The 23,144-nt window shown below is 35.6% G+C and overlaps 1 long non-coding RNA gene across 9 annotated transcripts in view; it reads right to left on the bottom strand.

Moving 5' to 3' along the window:
* Positions 1 to 10,747: 10,747 nt before the first annotated feature.
* Positions 10,748 to 23,144, bottom strand: part of LOC105099635 (uncharacterized) — a 58,558-nt gene continuing 46,161 nt past the window's right edge. For 6 of the 9 annotated variants that reach the window (XR_010378990.1, XR_010378989.1, XR_010378988.1 and 3 more), the window contains 4 exons: positions 22,643 to 22,900; positions 22,153 to 22,244; positions 20,128 to 20,225; positions 10,748 to 14,494 (listed from right to left, as the gene is read on the bottom strand). This is a non-coding gene — a long non-coding RNA (uncharacterized LOC105099635). The remainder of the gene's footprint in view (positions 14,495 to 20,127; positions 20,226 to 22,152; positions 22,245 to 22,642; positions 22,901 to 23,144) is intronic. The other 3 variants (XR_004135591.2, XR_004135593.2, XR_838110.3) reach the window with 3 other exon arrangements.

The raw sequence follows: 23,144 nt of genomic DNA, 5'->3' as shown, positions 1-23,144 counted from the left end.
CAGTCATCAAGACAGCATGGTATTAGTACCAAAACAGACATATAGACCAATGGAACAGAATAGAGAGCCCAGAAATGAACCCACAAACTTTTGGTCAACTCATCTTTGACAAAGGAGGCAAGAATATACAAAGGAATAAAGACAGTCTCTTCAGCAAATGGTGTTGGGAAAACTGGACAGCAGCATGTAAAACAATGAAGCTAGAACACTCCCTTACACCATGTACAAAAATCAACTTAAAATGGATTAAAGACTTAAACATAAGACAAGATAGAATAAACCTCCTAGAGGAAAACATAGGCAAAACATTATCTGACATACATTTCAAAAATTTTCTCCTAGAAGAAATAAAAGCAAGAATAAACAAATGGGACCTAATGAAACTTACAAGCTTCTGCACAGCAAAGGAAACCAGAAGTAAAACAAGAAGAAAACCTACGGAATGGGAGAAAATTTTTGCAAGTGAAACCGATAAAGGCTTGATCTCCAGAATATATAAGCAGCTCATACGACTCAATAAGAAAAAAATAAACAACCCAATCCAAAAATGGGCAGAAGACCTAAACAAGCAATTCTCCAAGGAAGACATACAAATGATCAAAAAGCACATGAAAAAATGCTCAATATCACTAATTATCAGAGAAATACAAATCAAAACTACAATGAAGTATCACCTCACACCAGACAGAATGGCCATCATTCAAAAATCCACAAATGACAAATGCTGGAGAGGCTGTGGAGAAAGGGGAACCCTCCTACACTGCTGGTGGGAATGCAGTTTGGTGCAGCCACTATGGAAAACAGTGTGGAGATTCCTCAAAAGACTAGGAATAGAGTTACCATATGACCCAGGAATCCCACTCCTGGGCTTGTATCCAGAAGGAAATCTACTTCAGGATGACACCTGCACCCCAATGTTCATAGCAGCATTATTTACAATAGCCAAAACATGGAAACAGCCTAAATGTCCGTCAACAGGTGACTGGATAAAGAAGATGTGGTATATTTATACAATGGAATACTACTCAGCCATAAAAACTGACAACATAATGCTATTTGCAGCAACATGGATGCTCCTGGAGAATGTCATTCTAAGTGAAGTAAGCCAGAAAGAGAAAGAAAAATACCATATGAGATCGCTCATATGTGGAATCTAAAAAACAAAAACAAAAACAAACAAACAAACAAAAACAAAGCATAAATACAGGACAGAAATAGACTCACAGACAGAGAATACAGACTTGTGGTTACCAGGGGGGAGGAGGGTGGGAAGGGATAGACTGGGATTTCAAAATTGTAGAATAGATAAACAAGATTACACTGTATAGCACAGGGAAATATACACAAAATGTTATGATAACTCACAGAGAAAAAAATGTGACAATGAGTGTGTATATGTCCATGAATGACTGAAAAATTGTGCTGAACACTGGAATTTGACACAACATTGTAAAATGATTATAAGTCAATAAAAAATGTTAAAAAAAATTCTGTGAATTTTGACAAATGCATGGTATCGTGTAGCCACCATTACGGTAACATACAGAAGAGCTTCACCACCTTAAATTTCCCCTGCTTCTCCTAATCAACCCTCCCTTCCCCCACTGTTGGCAACCACTGATCTTTTCCCTGTCTCTATATATTCTTTTCCAGAATGTTATACAAATGAAATCACACATTCTATAGCCTTTTCAGAATGACTTCTTTCACTTAGCAATATGCATTTAAGATTTATCTTTCTTTGCATAGCTTGACAGCTTATTTCTCTTTATTGCTAAATAGTATTCCATTGTATGAATGGTTAAAAGTTTGTTTAGCCATTTACCTATTAAAGGACATCTTAGTTACTTCTAATTTTTGAGATTCTGAATAAACATTCATATACAGGTTTTTGTGTGGACATAAGTTTTCAAATCAATTGAGTAAATACTTAGGAGCATGGTTTGCTGGATTGAATGGCAAGATTATATTTAGCTTTGTAATAAATGACCAAACTGTTTTCCAAAATGGCAGTGCCATTTTTCATTGAGAATTCCTCTTGTTCCACATCCTCACCAGCCATAGATATTGTCATTTACAAATTTTTATCCATTCTAATATGTGTGTAGTGGTTATCCATTGCTGTTTTAATTTGCATTTCCATAATGACAAATGATGTTGGGCATTTTTTATATGTCTAACTGCTGTCTGAATATTTTCTTTAGTCCATGCTTTGTATATTTCCTGTACCAGTCCTAGAATCAGCCATCTCTGAATGGTTGACTGGATTTCATGTTTTTTAGTTACAGTAATGTTCTAATCATTAAACACCATGACTGGTGTTTTCAGAATACTCCAAATCTTGGTCTCACCTTTTAGACATAGTATCTTACATTACTTTTAATGCCCTAATCTCTTTCTTTAACTGTAAATTTGTATTATTTTAGATCTCAGAGAGCAGTCTTATTTCTAAATCCTTAAAGTGAGAAAGAGACAATTTCATTGTTGCTTCATAAAAGTCCTACACTTTTCTTTCTTTAAAATATTATTCTATTTAACTATAGCCATACTTCAAATATTTTTGAACTGGTTGGCTTACAGCATAGGTTTTCCTTCATTATCCTAATATTTTCTTTTAAGCTTTTGTTTTGTGCAGTGGTTCCCAAACTTTGGTGGTGTGTATTGGAATCTCAGAGAGCCAAAAAAATAACACGGTAGTACAGGTTCATTAAGATAGGGCCTGGGCCTTTGTATTTTTATCAAGCTCCCCAGGTGTTTTTATACCGACCAAAGCCTGAGACCCATCGGTTTGGTGTTTGGAGCTGAGGGACAATTTAACCTTGAATAGAAAACACACAAACAGCCTGTCTAGACATTGATAATAGCTTTAGAGGCTAGTGTCTTGCTCTGTCCCCAGCCTAATACTTCACTGGATTTATGCACAAAATTTTTGTCTAGGGTTGAAATTAAACATCAGTAGAATATTTTTACAGTATAAGATGATATGAAAAACTGGTTTATTCTGTACAGTTCACCAAAGGAGCATTTTAAAACCATCTGGACACATCATATCAAGTTAAATTAAAACTGTTAAAAGATGTGCTCCAGAATTTGCATTTGAAGAAGTACACTGTAACATACAGGTTGTACAATCCATACATCTTTCATATTACTGGTTCACTACTCCTCTATACAATACAAATTAAATGGCAGGTTTTTTTTTTTTTTTATAGCAAAGCATTAACCTAAATTGGGAAGACCAGATTCAACAATACAGCATTTTATAACTAGAAAGCAACTATTTCTCAGATTTTTTTTTGTTAAAAACTCAAGTCTTCATGTGCTTTGTGTCGTTCTAAGCTATGGCTAATATTCAATATAACTTAAGATGGCACAGTTCGATTCCAAAGAAAAACTTCATCACATCAAAACATTATTTGCATATTCATAAGATTCCACCTTCAGGCAGAGACATGAGCTCTTTCTCTTGCAAACTATTACATCAATAGAAATATACAAATAAGCATCAAGAAAAATGCGAGTAAGGACATTAAATGAAAAAATGTTCACTCACCAGTGCACAGTTTAGTATCAGGTGGAGAGCTTGCTTGATTACAAAGTAAATTTTAAAGGGAAATAATTGTGCTCATTGTTCATCTAAATATTTAATCTCCATTATTACTAATAATTTCTGATACTGATGAGTGTACTTCTGAGCAACTGAATTTGCTAGCAAATATATTAACATGACTTTTTTGGAAAACGTATTTAAGTTTTGCCTGAGGGGCTATTTTTTAAAATCAAAATAACACACCAAGGCTGGTTGAAAGCACTTTGGTTTTTCAAAGGTCTCTCCAAGCTCAACTGTAATCCAGAAATGAGTATTTTCCCATGGAAATATCAACTGCTTGAGCTACCTTTGCAAAAACTAGTTAAGCTATTCATTCTACCAGTAACTAATGGTTACTCTTATGAGATATTATATTTCCCTAAACTTCTGCTGTAAGGATAACTTTATAATCACTACCAAGCAGATACAAATTTTTTCATCCTATTAAGAAATTCAAATTCCTCCTCTTAATCTTATTTTCAGCATGTTTGGATATATCTAAACTTTGTTCTGAGTCAGTCAATTATCAGATAATTTCCATCTTTCCTCTAAGTTAAAAGAGATCTTATTCTTTCCATTTAATACTAATCCTGGAAAGCAAGAAATATATGAAAACAACCAAAATCTTTAATGGCTATGATTTGTTAATCCCTGAAAATTTTCAGATATTTCTGCTTGACCCCCTTGAAGCCCTAACTGTTACAGGGCAGCATCAGCAGAGCATTTTGAACATTCATAGGACACAAATCCTATTAGTGAGGGAGAATCTTTCTAAATCAGTTTTTGTATATAATACTTATAATTATTAATTGACTGATTAGGAACAAAAGAGGCCCTCTGTAGTTAAACAGAAAGTTGACTTCATTAAACATCCCCATGCTATTCCACTTCAACAATTTTGAAGTCAGTTTGAGGTGAGATTATCACTATTTCCATAAGCTAAAGCTGCCTGATGTAGCTGGCTTCAGAAACCAAAGAGAGCCTGCCACAGTTGGCAGAAATGCTGACTTGTGAGGCCCAGGTCATTATTTACTGGTGTCTAGACTTAGAGCTTCTTTAACCTCAGGGCCCCCCAAAAGGGACAACTTTCAGGGTCAGCAAAGTCCTTTGGTTGTATTTTCATCAGAACTGAGGATCAGTAGGTGGGGATGCCATGCCTCAACCTTGGAATACATTAGGGGATGAGCCAAGAGCACTTCTGCACAGCTTTTGAAGGCAGTTGCCATCAGGCTGTTAACTCACTCCCTAGCCTCAGAGCACATGGTACTGTCTTTATTATTTACATGGTTTCCTTATAAAGCAATGGAAAGGTTTTAAGATTCCATTCTTGACCTATAAGACCTTTGGTGACCCTGTTCCTGCGCCCTGAGCAAACTACCTTCCCCATTCATCCACTGCAGGTGTGAGGCTATTGTTCACATCTACTAACTAGATGTATTAAAAAAGACCTTAAATTTTCTTCAGTGCACATCTAGAACAGGTCTCTCAATTTTAAGTTCTCATATTCATGCTAAGACTTTAATATACGTAGGCCACAAGTGAGAAAATGACTACACATTTAACTTAAATTCTTATTGTCATTCTCAAATACCAATTTTAAAGGATTTGAATGTACCTGAACTGTAAATATTTTTTAAGTAAAATAACCAACTCAAAAGATACAGGAAGAAGCAAATGTCCAAAACTGTCATACATATTTCCAAAGAAATAAAGTCCCCAGTGAGAGTTATCGTTGAAACTCTATTCTTGTTTAGTAGTTAAACCAAGTCATAATACCCTGCAGGTCTTTCTTGTACACCCTACAATTCTCAGCAAGAATCCACCTTTTCGCTCAGTAAGTTTATTCTTAATTCAAAACAGAAAAATGGCTTCACCGTTGATAAGTAAATTAAAAGTTAGCTTTAGAAAACAGTAGCAATTTCATAAATGAAATGGAGAGAGTAATTTTCACACCTGTGTGTCAAAAGATAAGTCCCAAGTCTACCATTTGCTTACCTAAAATATATAAAGATATTTTATGAATATTTATATATGAGACCTTATTACAATTGTAAAAATTAAGTTCTTTACTCCCCAGATTTGAAAAACACCAGTTTGTTTGACCTAAGCACCACATAAAAGGGATTTTGGAATTTTGGTGCCAGAAAAAGAATGCTTAGTTGAAAAGGAAAGATGATTTCTAAAACAAATTCAGTGTGTGTGTTTGTATGTATGTGTACTTGCATGAATGTACATGTATAGTTACCTGTTACATTAAAACAAAACACTGCTGACGTTGATCACTATCCTCACCTGCAGATGGGGCTGAAAAGCTATTTCATAGTCAATAACATATTTACGAGTATGGATGAGTGAAGTTTGGTTTGTGGCATTAGCTCTTTTGTAGCTGCTGCTGTCTGTGTCTTTGCCTCTTAGACCCTGTCAACACCTAAGGACAGAGCGTTCTGACCACCAACACCAACATCTATACACCATCTCTAGGGTGGCCAGGCTGTCAGAGATCTGGGCATATTCTTCATCCGATTAATCTGCTGTGTAGAAAAAATGAGCTGGTTGAAGAGTTGTAGCCCAAACTGTTCTCAAAATGTTCTCTGACTTTGGATGTGAAGATATGAAGAAGCGATTTTACTTTGTAAGGTAAAGGACTAGGATAACTAGATAAGTTAGTTTTGCCAAGAACAAAAAAAGAATTTCAGTGAATGAGTCACTGTTATGGACTGAAGGTTTGTGTCCCACCAAAATTCATGTGTTGATACCCTAACTCCCAATATGACTATATTTATAAATAGGAACTTTATGGAAGTAATTACAGTTAAATGGCGTCAGAGGGGTGCACCTTAATCTAATGAGATTGATTTCCATATAAGAGGAAGAGAAGACACCAGAGAGCTCTCACTCTCCTCCATGTGAGGACGCATCAAGAAGGGGGCTGTCTGTAAGAAAGAGAATCCTCACCAGAAACCATATGTGCTAGTGAGCCCTGTGTTCTTGAACTTTCCAGCCCCCGGAACTGAGAAGATAAATTCCTATTGTTTAAGCCACCCAGTCTGTGCTATTTTGTTGTGGCAGCCAGAGCAGACTAATACAGTCACTGAAAATACATTCCTAGGCACCCTGGAAAACAGGAGAGCAGGGAAGAAGGCAGATTTAATTTGACTGTAAATGTATTGGCCATTACCTGTTCTATCCAAACTAGGGCAAATAGGCAGACCAAAGAAAAGCCTTTAGCTGTCAGTGAGGATGGCAGAGTTACACCAGAAAATGAGTCATTTAAAAAGTTTTCTGGAAACAAGTCTCCTCCTTAGGTCCCTTTATTGATACACTGTACTTAATTTCTGAACTTGGCTAATTCCAGAAGGGAAACAAAATTATTAATACAGTCTATACAAATTTACCCTGTAGTCTTTTAATATTTTATTGTTAAATTATTTTTTAATAATATAGAAAGCATCTGTGAAGCCCTACTCAAAACAAAATTTCAGACCTTACCAAAAACCTATAATTACCTTCTAGGTCTCTACCAACCCATCTCCAAATTGATACAGCCAGCATCCTACATCCTGTTTCCTAATTCCCTTGTTTTCTTTTTTATATTTTAGTGCATTTTAAATCGTAGTTAAAGGAATGTTTTTATTTTGTTTTTAATGTTACAACAAGAGCATCACACTATATGTGCTCTCTTTTCATGCCAAATTGTACTAGGCAATGAGCTCTCTTCTTTTATGGCTTTTATGAGGTTAAGTGGAAGAGAGTGTTCAAGATATCCTTGCATCTTGGGCTTTCTGTCATACACTCAGTTTTCCTTCAGGTACAGTGATCTTTCCCAGCACAGTCAACAACCAGGCGTAAGTGCAATCACAGCCAGACAGAAATTTGGCACATAGGTTACAGTTTACCTTGTGTGTCACTGGCTTGCAGAATCTTGGTTGTAGCGGTCAGGTTAAACACCTGCTTGTTCTGGATGTCCATTTGTAACAGTGTTTGATGAGAAATGGAAGGGAACAAAAGAACTCTGTGGTTATATTAAATATATAATGCTCACATCATTTATAACTATTGATGTTGCAGTTAATAAAAATCCAACTGAAACTGGCTTTGATTGATAGCGGTTACTGGCTCAATTGTGAAGTAACATAGATGGAGCAGTCTTCAGATCTGGTTTGATTCAATGATTCAAAGACATCAACACAGAGTTTGCTTGTTTTATTGGTCTCTCTTTTTTGTCTTCTACATTATCATCTTCATCCTAAAGTTACTTTCTCTTGCAAAGGCAAAATGCTATAGAAAGAGGAAGCTGGTTTTTAGAAGCTACCACAGAAAAGTAAGGTACCTTCTTTCTTAGAAACCTCCAGAAAAGCCAATCTCATGTCTCATTAGCTTGAATTAGTAAACTTTTTGTGATACTTCACCCAACAGTCTCTCCAAAATGTTTGTTATTAATTACTTAACAGCCCCAAATACCTTCTGTTTTTGACTTACATAACTTTAACTTACTATATCTAAAAACTATACTCAGTAATGTATTAATGCCAGATCAACAATTGTATCGAATGTACGATATCAATGCAAAGTGTTAATAATAGGGGAAACAGGGGGACTGCGAGGAGTATACTTTCTGCACAATTTTTCTATAAAAATAAAATTGCTCTACAAATGAACTCTATCTTTTAAATAATAGTGTACTCAGAATCTTCTGGCAAGTTGCCTTTGTGTTATGCACACAGTGATATTCACAGTTATGTTTTCCACTGTCTTCTTTGGCGTTAACTTCCAAATTTATTCCGAGCTGAACCCCTTCCCTCCATCTTGGACAGCAACATGGATATACTTCCTGTGTAGCAACATTAAATATCCCCTAAACCATGCCAATACACATTATTCCTTCAAGCCTAATATCAGTGTTATCTGTTCATTTCTCAATGAAATTTACAAATATACAGTCTAATAAGAAATGTATTTAACTTACATCTCTTCTGATATTTTTCTTTTCTGGAGGGGGGAGTAAGTAATTAGGTTTATTTACTTATTTTTTTAGAGGAGGTACTGGGGATTGAACCTAGGACCTCGTGCATGTTAAGCATGCACTCTACCACTTGAACTATACGCTCCCCCCAATTGATATTTGTGAATATAATGATTGGTCAAAAATAAAGACTTGTGAACAGAATGAAGTAAGAATACATCCAAAATAATGCTTGTAAATAATTATTTGATGATTACTTTTCCTTTGTTTTGTTTTTGCATATTCAAAAGAATGTGGCATTTATATTTATTTTTAGTTGGAATACTTTTTGATTAAGTAGAAGAATATCAATATCCTGGGGTATAAATAGCTCTAGCTGAGAGCAAACAAAGGCTTTTGGGTGCTATGTAATGCGGAGCCAATTCAGTTATCATAAATTTCACTTCTAACAAAAGACATCAGGGTTAACAAAATTGTTTAATTTGCTTAGGCAGGATGAACCTTGTGCCTCTGCAAATTATTTCATGAGCTTTATGTTGAATAATGCTCTAGAGAGATACTTTTTTCTCCATTTATACCATAGTAGGAGTTAACTTCTAGTTTATTTCAAATACATAATATATGTGGAAAAGTGCTTGCAAATTAGAGGAATTATTGTAACACAAGTCTGCCTTAAGACATACAGGCACTCAAGTTAAACAGGAATTATGTTCTTTAGCTAACAGATTTATGGAATGTAATGAAATTTTGCTACTGGGTAGTAAGAATAGACTGCATAGCCTATTTCAGTGGAGAATTGAAAAGTAGGAGACAATGTTGAGAAAGAACAATGAATTTGGAGTCAGAAGCCCTGTATGACCTTGAGCACTTGACTCTTTAAACCTTAGTTTCTTTATCTATAACTTAGAAAATCTAGGCTATATTATTATTAGGATCAAATTATATAATAGATGTGAATGTGTTTTATTCCTTTCAAAGAACTATGTTCATTTAAAATGTTCCCATATAAGAGGTAGGGGGCTATCCTACTGAGGCATGTGAAATAGGGTAAAAGGGATATTCTGTGATGTATAGGGTAAGATGCGTTAATGAAGAAACTCCTTGCTAAAAATTTCAATAAATCCAGGTGAGTGTTCTGAGAACTGTCTTAGGGAAAGTGTATGTAGCAAAGCTTCTCAATCAAGTACACAAGAGAATTACCCCATTCTGGTAAGAATATCTATTCAGCATGTATATTTGAAGTAACAAAGTTCACAAGAGATCTCAAGGAGCACCCTCATTTAAGAATCACTGGTCTAGAGCAGAAGTTAGCAACCTTTTTCTGTAAGATCTAGATAGTCCTTATTTTAGCATTTGCAGGCACATAAGGTGTCTGTCTTATCTTCTTTGTCTTTGGTATTTTACAACCCTTTAAAAATGTGAAGAACTTTCTTAACTTCCCAGCCATACAATAACAAGCCAGGGGCAGAATGAGATTTTTAGAAAATAAAAGAGCTCACATCATAGTTTGTAAATTAGTACATGATACATATACAACAACTGTCACTATGCGGATGTTTGTTTTTTTCATTACCACAAAATCCTTGAGTGTAGAGCCTTGTCTTTTTCAGTTTTATATTTCTGGAATCCAGGACCTTTCCTGGCACATCACAGTCCCTCAGTAATTGCTATATGAATGAATGGAAGAGAGAAGATCTATTAAGAAAGATTCATACTAGAGACTATAGCATTTGCAGAATCTATCCAATAGTAAGAGAGGTTATAGTTTCCCAGTTAATTTCATCAATACAGATAGTAAAAACAAACAAAAACAAAACAAGAAAAGGTCCCCAAACCCCCTAAATTCTACTGGCTTAACATTAATATTTGTTCACATTGACTATGTTAAGCAGATACTGGCAAATAGTCTATTTTATTTGTTGTTTGGAAGAAATATGGCCTTGATTTTGTGATATTTTTAGGAAGTTGGAAGTTCATTTCTTGGGTGCAATATTTAGGGAAGTTTCTCTGGAAGCCAAGTCTGGGGATGGGAATTTGAATTTACCTTTGAGAAGATTATAAAATTGTCTTTAAGGGAGAAATTTGTTTGGGGAGACATTTGATTTCTAGCATGCTATACTTAGGGCTCTGGTTTAGTACTGGATATACTAACTTAGTTAAGTCTTTAAATGAGACTAGTCATATGAATGCACTGCTTAATTTAAAGCTGTTTTTATTGAGGATATAAACATAGTGGTGAAATATGACACATCATAGTGGGTTCACAGTCATTTAAATTGGCTTAAAATAGGTCTTTTCAAAAAATTTATTTTCCAGCTTTATTGATGTGATTGACAAATAAAATTATACATATTTACAATGCACAACATGCTTTGATATACATATACATTGTGAAGTGATCACTACAATCAAGCTAATTAACATATTCATCATGTCACATAGTTATCTTTTTTATCGCAAGAACATTTAAGATCTACTCAGCAAATTTCAATATACAGTATGTATACAATGTAATATTATTCAAGTATATAATATGGTATTAACTATAGTTACCATGCTGTTCATTAGGTGTCCAGAACTTTTTCATTCTGTGTCACTGAAACTTTGTACCGTTTGACCAACATCTCCCCATTTCTTCCACCCTTCAGTCCCTGGCAGTCATCATTCTACTTTTTGCTTCTATGAGTTCAACTTTTTAAATTCCACGTATAAGTGAGGACAATACAGTATTTGTCTTTCTGTGTATGGCTTATTTCACCTAGCATAATGTTGTCTAGGTTCATCGATCCTGTCACAAATGACAGGATTTTTCCTTTTTTAAGGCTGAATAGTATTTCACTGTATGTTTATACCACATTTTCTTTGTTCATTCGTCTGTGGACAGACATTTAGGTAGTTTCGATATCATGATTATTGTGAATGATGCTACAATGGACATGAGAGTATAAATATTTCTTCTAGATTCTGATTTCATTTCCTTTGGCTATATACTCAGAAGTAGGATTGCTGGATCATATGGTAGCTCTATTTTTAATTTTATGAGAAACCTCTATATTGTTTTCCGTAATGTCTGTACTAAGTTACATTCCCACTAACAGTGTACAAGGGTTCTCTTTTCTTTACATTGTTGCCATTTGTTCTTTTGTCTTTTTGATCGTAGTTATTCTAGTGGGTGTGAGGTTATCTCTCACTGTGGTTTTGATTTGTATTTCTCTGATGGTTAGTGATGCTGAACAATTTTTCATTGTCCATTTGTATGTCTTCTTTTGAGAGATGTCTGTTCAGGTCCTTTGCTCATTTTTCAATCAGATTGTTCATTTTTTTTAAAGTATTGAGTTTTATGAGTTCCACATATTTTGGATATTAATCCCTTATTAGATGCATGATTTGCAAATATTCTCTCCCATTCCATTGGTTGCCTTTTCACTCTGTTGATTATTTCCTTTGCTGTGCAGAGGCTTTTTATCATTTGTCTATTTTTGCTTTTTTTGCCTGTGCTTTTGGGATCAAATCCAAAAAAATCATTGCCCAGAAAATAGGTCTGTTTTATGTAGTTCTGCCTCTTGGCCTTCTAGATATAAAAATCTGATATGTTACCTCAGATCAAACTGAGAGAGTGATCTGATTACTACTTGGACTGCTTTCTCAGCTGAGGTGAATTGTCTTTCATAGTCAAACTCTTCAGTAGTTTCATAACTCACTTTTTACATGTTTATTCCATCTCCCAGGCCAACATCTATGTGGGCATTTGACTACTATTCCTTAATTCAAGTGAACATTTTTTTCTGAACTGCTGTGGGACCCTTCTAACAATCTCCTGCTTCTGAGATCAAGTGTAGCAATGCCTCACATTCCTGGAAGATACCATGTTTATTCTGCCTCATGGCTATTTCCCTGTCTCTAATGTTCTCTTGATTTTCTTTACAGTATTAATTTAGATATTGATAATGTTGAACTTGAGCTGAGCCCTGTGCTCCTGGAAAAAGCTACAATTAATAAATCTCTCCCACCACTTTCCCCAACTCTTTTATATTCAAGAAAAAAAGCTTACTGCAGAGAACCAAACTTTTTCTTCTTAGATAAGACTCACTGATTCCCTCCTTGATGCCCTCCTCTATGATGAGGCCAGAGACCCTCCAATTTCCCATTCTTTATCTCAGAAATGATTAGTTGGACTGTTTGTCCCCCTGACCAGTCTGAACAAAATGCCTGACTTGACCAAACTTTAGTCAGGCTTCTTTCCCTCCCCCAGGCACCTGAACTTAGCTGCACCTGATCTTTGCTGCACCTCTGGGTTTTGGGGCAGAAAAATCCTCCTTAGCAGCCTCTCCAGGTGATCAGCTGACTGCAAGAAAAGTCAACTGTCCCATCACGTCACCTGCTCATCTCATTCCCCTATCCAAGCCAGATTCCTTCTAGCCATTTTCTCCCTCCCTATAAAAAGAAAATTCATTTTTTGCATGACCTTTCAGATGTTTGCAGATCTTATAGTCTGAGCATTCTCCCCCTCACAACAGTCCCCTTCCCTGATTACAACCACCTTTGAATAAAGCCTTTATTCCAGCAAGTTTTCTTACCCTCCTGGCTGGGTTAGATACTCCCCAGAAGAATTCTGTAACATCATGTGTTTATCCTAATCAGAGCACTAATCACACTGGGGAACAGGGCTGTGTTCTTGCCTTGATTCTTCACTAGAATGTGAGCTTCTTGAGGGCAATCTCTGTGTCTACTTTCTCTGTAGCCCTGGCCACTTGCAGAGTTCTAGGACATTTTAGAGGCGCAATTAAGCCTTAAGTACTTAATTATTTAATTATTTAATTAAATTAACAACCAGCTTTTTTCCCTGTGAAGATGGACAACTGATCTGAGAACCTGTTTCTGACCAGTCACTTCCATGGATAAATGAACTGGGGACGAGGGGAGGGAGAGCACAATGATGATTATTCCTCTACTTCTGCATAAAGATAACTTTCATGTCCGGAAGGAGCGATTTAGACAAAGGTTTCCCACTCTCCACTGTCCCTTATAAAACTTTGTGGGAAAGCAATTTTGATTGTTGTTGTAGAGGCCACCAGTTCTAGAAAAATATCCCAGAGGAAAATGGGTTTTTTTATTCCTTCCGGCTCAAAATAGAGACTTATATACTTCTGGAGATGGAAGGAATGCTAGCTTCAATTTATCAAACACATAAAATGTTAACTGTGCCATTTGATTGAACCTTTATGATATACATCACCACAATATGATTTATATTACACCAGAAATGCTGCTTCCTCCTTCCCCACTTCAGTCAAGAGATCCAACCTAGCCTCAAGGACTCCAGCTTGAATCCTCAAGGAAGATAATAAAAGACACTGGTTCCTATGCTCAGAAATTGTCTCTGACTTGAATCAAAATGCCTTTAGAATGCCAAATTTTGTTTTGCTTGTTTTTCTTTTTTTAAAAAAAAATTATTCATTTATTTCTTATTTCTTCTTCTTATTTTAGTGGAGGTGCTGGGGATTGAACCCAAGACCTCGTGCATGCTAAATTTGCACTCTACCACTGAGCTATACCCACACCTCCTTGCTTGTTTTTCTTAAGGGTGCTCCGTTCCTGTTATTCAGATTCCTTGCCCAAGTTTCTGATCCATTGTTAATCTTAGCTGGATCCCTGACTTTCTGATACTCAACCCATTTGCCTGGGAACCTGCCTGATCCACCGCAGTCTTTGTGCCAACTTAGTCTATCTCACTTCCCACTATCTGGCCCTGAGACACTGCCCATCAGTTTCTAATCCATCCATGCAACTCCACTCCAGAGCTAACCCTGAACCTCACGATGGCTGCTCCAGCTCATACTGACATACCACAGGCTCCTCTTCTTGTGTAAAGGCCCCTCCAGGCTGACGTTGGCTCTTTGAGGCTACTTGTCTTGAACTTTTGCATGCTGCTGCTCACAGTTCTAGGAAAGTAACAAATAGTTCAGAAATGAAACATCTGGAACAGATCTATATATTGTAATTAATTTGAAATTTAATCCAAGTAATAAATGTACATTGTTTAAAAAGTCATTGGAGAGTACAGTATGGAAGGAGAGGGGGAGGTTAACTTTTCATGACAAACTCTATGCAGCCAGATGATCAGGTCCAACATCAACAGTGATAAGTCACACTGAATACCTCTGATAAGGTATGATGAAAGTGGCACTTCACCTCTGAGGTCTTCTTCCCCAAAGCCTATAACCCCAAAACAATCACAGGAAAAACATCAGACCAATTCTGATAGAGACATCCTACAAAATACCTGCCAGTATTCCTCACAACTGTCAAGGTTATTAAGAAAAAAAAATTCTGAGCACCACTCATGAGAGCCTGAGGAGACATGACCATTAAGTATGTGGTAACCTGGATGGGATCCTGGGACAGAAAAAAGACACTGGGGGTAAAAACTAAAAAAACCTGGATAAAGTATGGACTTTGGCAAATAATAATGTACCAATATTTTTTCATTAATTTTAAGCAATGTACTATACTAAAGTATGATGTTAATAGTAGAGAAAAGAATAAAGTCAATTATTTAAAAAAGGTTAATGGCATAAAGAAGTTATATGACTGAAAAAAAAAAAACAAAAGAAAGAACAACAGTACTTGCCATCACCTTCAAGTACTTTGTCCCAGTGACAATTTTCAGTTCATTTAATTGTTTCTCAAGGCTTTACTCTATTTCTGAATAGTATGCTTTTGTGGAAATTTTTTATTTATCCATTTTAGACACTCTCTACTGACTTCCTGTGATGGCAGGTGAGGAAGTAGCTCTCTTCCACCATGTTTCTTCCTCCCACTATATTTATGTCATAACTTTTGGCTAATCCATATTCAGTGTTCACATTACTGTAATTACACAATCCTGTTCACTCTTGAGTCAAATTGTGTTCTGATTACTTTTTCTTTTGATGCATTATTTGCTTTTTCTGAAATTTATAATTGTTTCATTTTTTATTTGCTTGAGTCTCTATGTACATATTGCTAATTCTTTCCCAAACATTCCAAAAGTTACGTGATTAACTCTCATGATACTATTTTCTAGAATAACACATCAGAAAACCAACCAGTTTCATTCTGTCCTGGCACCTCCCTCCTGCAGCCCTGCATTTCCTTGCTCTCCTCTAGATGCATGCCTCAAATGTCAGTCCAAGACTTCTCTTTGTCACCCTTCCAACGAATTCCATGATTTTTGGATCAAATATCTTCTTTCACATGCTTATTTTCTCATTTAGTTGTAGCAGATTCTCTAGTATCTTTTTTTCTCCTTTCTACCCTTTAAAAAAAATTAAGATTCTATTTTTCTATTTTTATCAATGTTATGCGTGCAACCAGTCTGAAAAGAAAAACAGTTTTACAGGTATGTTAGGAAACCCCTAAAAAACTGGGTTCAAGGGAAAAACTTATAGTTTGCGTGTGTGTGTGTGTGTGTGTGTGTGTGTGTGTGTGTGTATGTATGTGTGTATATATATCCATATACATAGACACACACATATATATAGTGGTACAATCCCAGAAAGCTAGCAGTGAGAGGAAAATGAAAGTAAAGTTGGCCAAGATTGTTCTAGCCTCTACCCATGATCTAATTCCAAAGCCACTTCCACAATTTTAGGTATTTGTTGTGGCAGCACCTCACCTCCTGGTACCAAGATCTGTATTAGTTCCCCAGGTCTGCTCTAACAAATTACCACAAACTGTGTAGCTTAAAACAACAGAAATTTATTCTCACAGTTCTGGAGGATAGAAGTCTGAAATTAAGATGTTGGGAGGGCCATGGTCTCTTTGAAGGCTCCAGAGGAGATTCATGACTTGCTTCTTCCAAACTTCTGGCACTCTAAACAGTCCTTGGCGTTTCTTATCTTCTAGCTGCCGTTTTTCAACCTCTGGCTCTGAAATCATATAACCTTCTTCCATGTGTATCTTCATATGAACTTCTTTTAAGGATACTGGATTTAGGGCCAGCCCTGATCCAATATGACCTCATCTTAACGAACTACAACTGCAAAGGCCCTACTTCTAAATAAGGTCACATGCTGAATTTCATTATTATGATGCTAGCTGCAGGTTTTCAATATAGACTCTTTACCAGACTGAGGATATTCACAGTTTGTTGAGTATTTTTATCATGTTGAATACTGTCACATGCATTTTCTTTCTTTTTTTGAGGAGGATGTGGATAGTTCTTTTTTAAAATTTATTTACTGAGATACGATTGACATACAAAAAAAGCTGTACATACTTTATACATCTTGATGATTTTGAAGGTAAAAATACACTCATGAAACCTACACCATATACAAGGCCAAAAACTTAATCATCACCTCTAAGTTTCCTTCCTACTTCTTTTTTAAAAAAAATAATGTTTAACATAAGATCTACTCTAGTAACAAAATTTTAAGCATAAAATTCTATATTGTTAACTTTGTGCACAATGCTGTACAGTAGATCTTGAGGACTTATTTATCTTGCTTAAGTGAAATTATGTGTGCTTTGACCAACACCTCCTCCAGTCCCCTTCCCCCAGCTAATGCTTTTTCTATACTTAATGAGACGACCATGTAGTTTTTTTCCTTTATTCTATTAATATGGTGTCTTACATTAATTTATTTTTGAATGTTAAAACAGCCTTGCATTCCTGGGGTAAAGCTCACTTGTTAAAGTGGTAAAATCCTCTACATGGAATTTGTTATATTATTAACAAATATGTTATGCTTGTTTTATGGCCTAACATAAGCTCTATCCTTGAGATTGTTTCATGTGCACTGGAGAAGAAAGTGTTTTCTACTGTTGTAGAGTAAAGTTTTATAGATATGTGTTAAGTCACATTTATGTGCAGTATTATTTGTCTTCTATTTTCTTGTTGATCTTCTGCCTCGTTGTTCTATCCATTACTGAAAGTGGGGTATTGAAGTCTCCAACTATTATTGTTGGATTGTACATTTCTTTTCTCAATTCTATTTTTGCTTCACTATTTTGGGGGTACCGTTATTATGTACATATGTGTTTATAACAGTTATAGCTTCCTGATGGGTTTATTATTAAAAAGTGTCCCTATTTTAAAAAAGAAAAGTAAAGTTGGAAAAAAGGAGGAACAAATAACAGGGTGTTCATTACCCAGCTGGTCTCAGTTTTGTGGTAAGTGCAGCAGATTGCTTGGTCTTGTAGGATGTCTTCAGAGAGGTCATAGGAAAAAAATTATCAAACAGTTTTTGTCTCCCCTTGGTCAGAGTTTACTCCATTGAATATCACTCCTCAGCATTTCCAGATTGTGCCATCTAGATTGTCCAAGCAGCTTCTGGGGAAGCCAGAAAAGGAATGTGGTGGTGACACCCAAGGTTTAAGCCATAGCACATTCAGTCAGCTAGTGAGTAGGTCTATGGTAATGACACTCTCCACCTGCCCACTAGCAAGCTGCATTCTTATGACCCTGCCAAACACTAAGCTTCTGGGGGTGCATGAATGCTGATTAGATCCAGTGGCCTTTTGTACTGCATTGGCAACAGAGGTGAGCCCAGGGTAAGGAAGTAAAAAAGTTCCTTCTCACAAGGAACCAGGACTAGACATTGTATCAGTCCTCAGCAGGGGAATAGGCAGAATGCCACAAGGACATGGTCCTTGCCATAGAGCTCAACAAGCCTGTCTCCTATGATCTTCAAAACCTTCTCTCTATGGCCTATGAGAATGCAGTTGGTGTCAGGCAATCTAACTGGAGAATCAGTAGTATCAGTAGCATCATGCAGATTGCTGGTGAATCCACAGAGCTCATAAATTTGACCTATCTCATATCTGCATCTCTGCCTCTCTCAAAATGTAACTACCTTTACCTCTTTACTCTGATATTTTCACATTTACTTCCTTTGTCACTAAATAATATCATTGAAATGCCAACTCCTGATTTCTTAGTTTGGGGCATTTTCTATTAACTTCCACTGAAGAAGATGAGGACTTGGATTCTTTCTACTCCTGCTTGCATCACGTGAAAGCACCCTTCAAACATGCAACCCCCACCCCCACTCATCCTGCCAATGCAGTGTACTTTGGTTAAAGCAATAACCACTGTTTACTTTATCATTTAAATATGGTTAGGGAGTGTGATTTCCAGATTGGCAGAGTAAGTGCTTCTGAAAAATCTACTCCTCCATAAAAGCAACGAGAACAAAGGCAAAAATTGTCAAATCAACTTGTTCGGAACTCTGTAAATTAACTTAAAGGAATCCAAGGAGTGTTTATTCAAGAAAAACTGCTGAAACTTAGTAAGGACATACACTTCATAGCATTTTAACTTGCCCATCTCACATCATTCTCTCCCAAGCCCCATGATAGCCTTGAAAACCAGCAGCCTAGCAACCCCTTCATGAAGGGGACTGACCAGCTTTGAAGTTCCTTAAAATATTTCTTCCCCAGAGAATTGCTACTACTTGATATATCTGGAAGTTCCTAGAAAATCCATATTCACAGGATTTGTCATTATTTGACTGGACTGAGAACTTATTCAATGAGAAAAGCCTTATCCTTAGAGTGTTTATCAAAAATAATCAGAGGAAATTGTTCAACACTGCAGCTGCCTGAAGCACAATACCAGTTAGGGCAAACAAGTTAATGACCCAAAGACTTAAAAAGAATATCTGGGAAATGAGATGTTCATAGCAGGATTTGAAAACCTTTAAAATATTCCTTGGACTCATGTGCAGACTATTTACACGCCTAGGAAAAAAACCTAAGGACACCCTTATCTCCCACTTCTGTCTGACCATGAGGCTCTGTGTGATCAGAAAGTGAAGGCTAATACACAGTGGTAAACTGCCAGAGCCCTAATACAACTAGATTGTTTAAATTAAGATGCTAATTGTAATACTGAGGGCAAGCACTGATAGAATAACTAAAAAAAAGACAAGTGAATTTAAGGGGTACATTAAAAATCTCTATTTAGCTTACAAATAAAAGGAAGTAGTGGAGGAACAGAGGAACAAAAAGATCTAAAAAAATATACATTAGTGGTAGGCATAAATCCTACCTCCTCAGTAGTTACGGTAAATGTAAACAGATTAAATTCTTTAATCAAAAGGCAAGGATTGGCAGAATGGATTAAAAAAATTACTCTAACCATGTGTTGTGTAAAGAGACACTTCACAAAGATACAAATAGGTTGAAAGTGAAAAGAACAGAAAACAGAAACACCATGGAAACAGTAACTTAAAGAGAGCTGAAGTGGCTAGTTTAATACACTTTATACACTATTTCCAGCAGGGCTAGGAAGGAAATCATGATTTTTCTCCCTTTACTGCTTAACTTCTATTTGTCTAGAACTAATACTTTTCTTTCCTTATTTACTTAAATTTTTACGTATTTGGCTGTGATTCCATCCAAACGTCTTACAAATTGTCTACATCTCCTCTCAAAATGTTTAAATGCATCAGATATTCAGAAATTGATATATCATCTTCCTAATGGAGTTTCTGAAGAGCCTTCTATCATGCCCCAATATGAATGGGTTATCCTCTATAGCTGCACTTTTCATTTTGAAATCTTCCTTCACAAGCATTATGCTTATTACCTTCATCTCCCTATCGGGTTGGAAGTACTGTTTTTGGTTTGCCAGGTCTTGTTTCTTGGTCTGTTCCTGTATTTTGGTAGAACTCAGTCTCCAGTGGCCTGGAGATAAAGGAACAAGGAAAATACATTTTTTTTTATAGAACTTACCTGCTTGAAATTTATCTATTCTACCCTGAAACTTGATTACAATTTGGCTTGATAAGGAATGTTAGTTTAGAAGTCATTTTCCTGCAGCATTTTGAAGGTGTGTCTCCACTGACTTTGAACTTCCTGTATTCCAGTGAGAAGTATGCAGCAATTTTGATTTTTGATTCTTGTTTGTGAAATAATTTTTTTCTTTTTAAAACACTATCTCCAATGTACAAAATTTTACAATAATATGTCTTAGTATAAGTTCATATCATCTATTTTGAGGGGCACTCTGTGGGCTCTTTTTAATCACTTCCTTCAGAATATAAGGTAAAGACTTAGTTTACAAATAAAATTAGGTGATCAGTGTGAGGCACCCAGGAATAAAATACAATTAGCAAAAGCTAAGTGGCTCCTAGTCACTGATCTAGAAACACTATGGCATGGGTACTTCTTGGTTCACTCAAGAAACAGGAGAAAGAGGTATTTAATGCAAATGAATGAATTGTTTGTTTTAACAGGTATTCAGTCCCAATTGTAGTGACTGAGACAATGAAACAGAGAAATTGACATAATGAAGTTTTTATGTGTAAGGTTGGTAGTTCTGAGTTCTGAGTGATTTTAAGGAAAGGTTTCCTTTTATCAAAGTATAACAGACATTCTAGCCTTAATCAAATATTATAATGTGAAATAGTCTTTCAGACTCAGAATGCCTTTTATTTTTTCATGTCTACAAATGTCTGCCACTTTCACCTCAAATATATATAAGCAAGTTTTGTAAAGTACAAATCCTTTGTAAACTTTGTTAGATCTAAACAGGATTGAAACAACATTCATGAAAATATGTTCAATAATCAAAATCTTATTGCTGAATTAAAAATTTTTCTTTTTAATATTTTCCTGAAGCTGAAAGTAAAGCACTCATCCTAAGATATACTACTGTGAGTCCATAAAACTTAGTGATTTTTTTTTAGAGGCTATTTTGTAAAAGTATATATTGACTATATATATTCAATACTGCCATGTGGAAAACATGGCAAATATTTTGATTGGACATTATTTTATTTGGAGTATTTTATCTCTTAAAATCTCGCAGCATAAAGATAAATTATACGTGGACAGAAACACATTGTGTCAGCTTTCCCTAAGTAGCCTTTTCTTCTTTTCCAATCTGTGAAGGTTGACAAGGAGCACTGAACAAAGACGTTTCATTCTTTCTTTCTTTTCTCATCTTGGGAGATGAACCTGGTAGGCACAACTATAGTTAACTATTCAATTCCCAGCTACTTTAATTATTAGGGTAAAAAATGTTAATTCCTAGAAGCAGTACTACTTCAACAGTTTATTGAACTTCACCAGAGGGGAAACACTTCTAAGGTTATGGTTCATTAGGTCTGTGCTCTCAACCATTGAATTTAGACATTTATCTAGAAACTAGATAAATGACACAAAACAACAAAAAAAAAAACTTTAAAGTGAGAAATTTAACATATCCATGATTAACTTTCATTATCTGGATATTATTAGTGAAACCAAAAGCTAGTAAATGCTGAATGAGTCTTGCAAACTCAATTTTTCAAATCATACACTCTTTGAAAAATAAGTTTTGGTTGCAAGATTTAAGAAGATCACATTATTAGATTCTCAAAAGATATTCTTGAACTCTCTCTTATTCAACCACTTAAAAGCTGTTTATTTGTTAATGGCATAATGAGGTTACTTGGTTAAAACAGGAAGGAAAAGAAAAACAAGGTTAAAAAAGGAAATGAAGTGGTGGCTGTTATAGCAATTTGGGAAGGAGGCAGAAATTATCAAAGATTTGGAACTGGATTTTAACACTGACCAGCTCAGGGAACAGATATGAGACTGGAAGTCCAACAGAAAAATATTTATTTACCTGAATCACTACTGGTAACAATGTGCCATTTTGAATTGAAAGGGTGCTCGCCTCTTAATATTCTGATACAGTTTTACCATTTAGTCTCACATCTAAAAATAAAAAAAAAGTCAAGTTGTCCTGATCTTTTGAATATAGCATTTAAATCCTAAATTCCCACCGAAGGGTACATGTTCTTCCAAGAAGAACAGTCCTAAAGATTTAAGATTTTAATTCTGTCTAAAAGGAGAGCGCTGGCATTTTGCTTCCCACTGAACCCCCCTCTTCCCATGACAGTATAGTTTGCAATAGCAGGCTGAGTGATGATTCATAGGGAACCTAAATTAATTCTATGAGCCTTTTTAATGTTGACTTTTAACTCACGAAAGTACACTATCATATGAGAGGATTAGGCCACCAGACTTCAAATAACCACATGAATAACTCTATTGTGGTGACTGTATTAAAGTGTGTAAGTGGTTTGAATGCCACATGCTCTTGAAGGCCATACCTTGTGAGCATAAATTAGTTAAAAAAACAAATCTCTAGGTGCTGCCAGGAGTGATCTTCTAAATTATCTCAAAGCACACAATTTCTCTGGACAGTATTCACCATGCAAGTTGTTCTCATCATGGCAAAGTTATGCTAAAGTTGTCTATGAAGGGTTTTCCTTCACCCAGTGCAGAGAAGAGAGAGCAGGAGACAGTACTCAAATTTATGTAGTTCTCCCATTGTAGTTTTCCAAGCTTTACCATGAAAGTCTTTAAGCCTATAGAAAAATTCAAAGAACAGCATATTTATATTTATATTTAAACTGTTTTATAATTGTACTTTTGATATCTTAATCTAATAATTATTTATGAGATTTCATATATCCAAGTGTTTGAGGGTTTGTTTGATTTTCTGTTATTAACTTTAAATTTTATTGCTTTATAGTAAAAGAATGAAGTCTGTTTAATTTTCACTTTTAAAAACTATCAGTGTTCCCTTTGTGGTCATATTTATGATTAACT

This window comes from Camelus dromedarius, chromosome 3, assembly GCF_036321535.1.
Source record: "Camelus dromedarius isolate mCamDro1 chromosome 3, mCamDro1.pat, whole genome shotgun sequence".
Lineage (NCBI taxonomy): Eukaryota > Metazoa > Chordata > Mammalia > Artiodactyla > Camelidae > Camelus > Camelus dromedarius.
This window is presented reverse-complemented; position numbering and strand designations above follow the sequence as displayed.